Source organism: Culex quinquefasciatus, chromosome 3, assembly GCF_015732765.1.
Source record: "Culex quinquefasciatus strain JHB chromosome 3, VPISU_Cqui_1.0_pri_paternal, whole genome shotgun sequence".
In the NCBI taxonomy this organism is placed as follows: domain Eukaryota; kingdom Metazoa; phylum Arthropoda; class Insecta; order Diptera; family Culicidae; genus Culex; species Culex quinquefasciatus.
This window is the reverse complement of record NC_051863.1, coordinates 85,325,109-85,329,897: the sequence shown is the minus strand read 5'-3', so window position 1 is coordinate 85,329,897 and position 4,789 is coordinate 85,325,109.

Genomic DNA, 4,789 nt, shown 5'->3' with positions numbered 1-4,789 from the left:
GGCAATACTCATGAAGGTGCACACTTTTTGTTGCGCTCTAAACTCTTATTTATTAATAATTCAATCTTATAATAAACACTCATTTAATAATTTATTACAATGTGGGTCATTCCATCTGAAGCGGAACAGCATTTGAAAATTACCATCTCCGATTCTGCTCAAATTTGGCAGAGCTGTTGAGACTATCAAAACATGCAAAAATCCCGAATTTCATCCAAATCGGACCACCCCTTCCATTTTTGTACCCTCCCAAAAAATCGACCTTTTTGCGATTTTTGAGCGAAACCTCTATCTTCAAACGACGATAACTCAGGAACCACACATCTTAGAGGGTCGGTCTTAGACTCAATTTTGAAGGAAATCGGACGTAGAATCCATTTCCGTGATCAAAATTCAGATTAAAATATTTTTTTACCTGTATTGCGCAATTGAAAATTTTAAATGGCCGTATTTCAAAACAGCCCTATTTATTTTTTTAAATTTGACCATCGTATCCCCCGTCCAATTTTACATAAGAATCACTTATCGGTTGAAAGGAATATGTTTCATATTGAGTATTTGAGATTACCGAAATTAGCTACACTCGCCGCATGTGCTAGAAGCACTCAGTCGTGCTGATCAATAATTACTACCTGGTGTTCTGTAAGATGAATTATTATTATAATTTAATACGATTTTGAGATAATCAATACCTTGAACAATCTATTGGGTAATTTTGAATGCACTGTTTTTCCTGATCACAGTGTCATTGAACCATATTAAGTAAAATGTGAACTTTTAATATTTATTTGCAAAAAAATAAATATTTTTCTATTGTTTTCATGTTTTTCCTAATTCTTCATTCCTTCCCACTTAATCAAATTATTTCTTTTATTTGAAGCGAGAACAAATGTAGAGCTGGCTGTAGTAGATAAAATAATTCTAATGGGTTCTAGAACTTTTGCCATGTGCGGCAGGGCCGTGCACAGGATTTTTGAAAGGGGAGGGTTTTCTCGAATGGGCGCATGGGGTGCTTGTTTAGATTGCGAAAGGGCGCTAACAGTCAATCTTTAAACGCGTTAATTCGGAGTTTGAGCGAATTTGAGATTTTTGCGCAAATGAGAGTTTTGGCGTAAATCGGAAGAGGGATGGGCCGTTCACTTGTGGAGCGTAAAACGGGGTTTTAGTGAAGAAGTGTTGCAGTAATTGCTCAATACAAGTTTTTATAAGTTTTCTTTTTTTAATATTAAGAGTAGTTCTCTACGATTTCGCCATTTTTTTCACGAATTTTAACTTTTCATTTTTTTGATTTGGATGAAACTTTGCCACTCACCATGCATTCTCTACACAGAAAAAAATATGTAAATTTACACAGCATGTAATTACTGTTTCTTATGTAAACTCACTCAATGTAATGTTGAAATATGATGTAAAGAGTAAAAAGTCATGGAAATTGCTCCAATGTAAATCTAAATCTAATGTAAATCATGAATATAATGGAAACGTTGAGCATGGAAACTCAAATCTGATGAATTTCTACCCGTGTTCGGCTTCCTGTAAATTCCTATTCAATGTAAATCATATATCCAATGTATTTCTGCCAAACGTTAACTTCATAACTACCCGAACTAAAAAAAGTTATATTTGGTTCTCTTTCTATCGCTCTCATACTTCGCTGGCCCACTGCCTGAGCGTGAGCATCGGCCTGAACAAGTTGATGCTTTAGCCGCTCGTTTATAAAATGCGAAGATGGCTCAGTCGGCAGCAGGTAGCAGCAGTAACACCGAACATCCTACCCATCGTCCGTCCGTTCGATTCCAGTCCAGCGTTATTCCACTTGGCCGTCGACGAGAAAGCGTCCCCTACCTGTGAAACAACTTTTTAAAATCCGAATTTCCTTTTGCTGCCCGCTTCAATCATTTTAAAATAGAACATAGGCCACACCCTTTTCCTACTGCAATCCAAGTCGAGCTTCTCATTCCCATTGGCTAATTAGAATTTGTTGATTTGAACTAATGTAAATTCCAAAAGTAATGTAAATTTTCAAAACTAATGTAAATTTCCAATGAATCTAATGTAAATTTCCGATGTACCTAATGTAAATATACATCATTTATCATGATACCTTTTGGTACATGATAAATAATGTAAATTCACAGGAATATTATAATACTGTGTACATCCGTAGTGCTGTTTGTAAAAAACAGCATGGCTCTGGTTCCTTGCAAGTGTCCTATTTTCTTACCTCCACGTTGGCTTGGTTTAGTCATCATGATGACAAGGTGTAACCTAGCTGGTGGCCTGTGGTAACGACTCGTAAACCTTTGACCAGCGAGGGTCAGAGTAGAGACGGCTAGAAGAAAGGGCGCGTCAATGTGGGAAAGGGAAGTAATTTGTGATTGTAGACGGTATTGTTTTGATCCGCAGTATGTTGAGTCAACTGCTGTACCTGAAACATCGCTCAACGGGGTTTCTATTCTTTCCATTTCAGCTAACAGCTATCTTCTGTTTATTTTGTTTCACTGATTTTCTAAAACGGCTTCTTTTTACTATCCTCCATTTGATTTCGATTTTACTTATTTGATTCTCTTATTTCTCAACGCTTTTTCACTCTATTTTACCAATTGATGCTGCTGTAACAAACTGTCTGCTTTCCCTTAATTTGGCAGCGATGTAAATTTTGTTTATCATGTGCCTTTCCTTTATTTATCTATTTGAATAATTTCTCATCTTCCCTGTAAATTGCCCTTAATACAATCTAAGCTTGTTTGTTACCTCTTTTTATTAACTATTGTTAATTTGTTTATCTACTTCATAAATTACTATCTTTCTTTTACTATTGATTCTTTACATAGTATATTTCCTTCACTGTCCATTGTTTTGAAACTTCACCTTTTTCTTCAAACAAGTGAGGTTCGAGCCCTTACTCAATTTATGGAATGATTAAAGGATTAACACAAATATTACTATTGTACTTTTGAAAAACGTTTCTAAAATGCTTAGGACCAAAATATTGTAACAAAACACCGCGACTGAAGAAATAGCAACAGATAAACACGACTCAACAATAGGGAAGATTTCAGGAGAAAACAATACACAGTAAATAACAATTAGTTTTAGAATTCAAACTAAAAATATAACAGTTTTTGCTTTAATGAAAGTTGATGGCACACTATAAATGGTTAGGCGCTTACATCAAACCCTACGTAATGTACCACCCCCGGCCGAGTTAAAATGCGTAACCGAAAAAGAAGGTGTGCATGCCTGGCACAAACACTCAAAGCGTGTTCTAGCGTGCTGCTCGTACTGACTCAGAGCAAGGGTGAGATGTAGGTGTAAGGGCAGTGCGTGTTCGTCGGGAACCTAGTGCATAAGATCGGTCAAGGCCCGTTCTTACACTGAAAATTGCGAATTGCGAATTTTAGGGGACTAAAAAAGACATCTTCGGAGCTTTAGTGATGGTGCAAAATCTGGTTTAGGAGATATGATTTTTTTGAAGAATAAAAACGAACAAGTGGACAAAAAAGATTGAAGCAATTTTGTTAACAAAATGTACCGTTTTCAGTTTAAAGCTAATTTTAGGACATTTATTTTGGTTTCTTTTTATTTTAAAATAATACTTCTGGAATTTAAAGTACCCCTAAAAATACTTTTGATGAGCCAAGAAAATTTTGTACAATTTTCTCTCTGAAACTTTCAAATCGAGCAATTTGTTTCTGAGATACACAATCTCAAAGAAATCAAATCGATGAACTTGATTTTTTAAGTGTTAACCCTTTGCTGCCCAAATTATTTCGATTTTTTTATTTTTCCCTTGTCATTTTGAGCAACTTTTGTTCTACGAAAAACTTTAGTTCTCTTGTTTTATGCTGTTTTTGTTTCATGTTTAGTTTTTATATTTGCATTTATCTTGTTTAGTTGATATTTGTTTTTGGTAGTATTTGGCCTATTTTAGCACCTTAATTGTCAAGTTTTTTACAGCCAATTTTTCATTATTTTTTTGTATGTTTTTAATTTTTTTTACTGTAGAACAAACTATTATCATTTAAATTGTTAAAAAATGCTTAGATGTATAGTCTGAGACAATAGAAAAAAAGTACAGAAAATATTAGTGAAAAACACAGCCAAGAAAAACAACAATTTTTTAAAACATTGGTAAAGTCACATAAAACAAGTTCAACCCTAAAAAAAATCCATGTTTTAAGAGTTCTTCTTTCCAATGCTTTTTAAAGGTCGAAAACTGGTTAAAAAATTGATGATGATAATAACACCTCTCTCATAAACAAAATTTAAAAAATGATAAAATAATTAACATATTAAAAAAAATACTATCAACGCCTGAAAAGCACTATAGAAAAGATGAAAATATTTTGAAAATCAGATTTCACAGAAAGTTTCACAACACGTAAAAAAATAATCAAAAAAAGTTAAATTAAGCAACATAAAAATGATAAAAAGTTGTGATGAAATAAAAATGTTAAATAAAACAATTTGACTACCTTTTTGAAAATAAAATTTCACTAGAGGTGCCCTCATGACGAAATAAAAAAAATGAATAAAGTAGAGCAACATAAAAAAAGATCAAAGATATTTTAAAAATAGGATGTTAAAATCAAAACAAAATAAAATTATTTGACTATCGGCGCTCCTCAAGCTATAAAGACTGTTCAAAATTAGTCAAACAAAGTTTGCCAACCGGCGCAAAAAAACGGTTGTAGCTAGAACGCTAAACAGAATTTTTATTTTTTTTATGTTGCCGTACGCCAAACTTTGTTTGGCTCTTTAAAAACAGTCTGTATGTTGCTAGAGG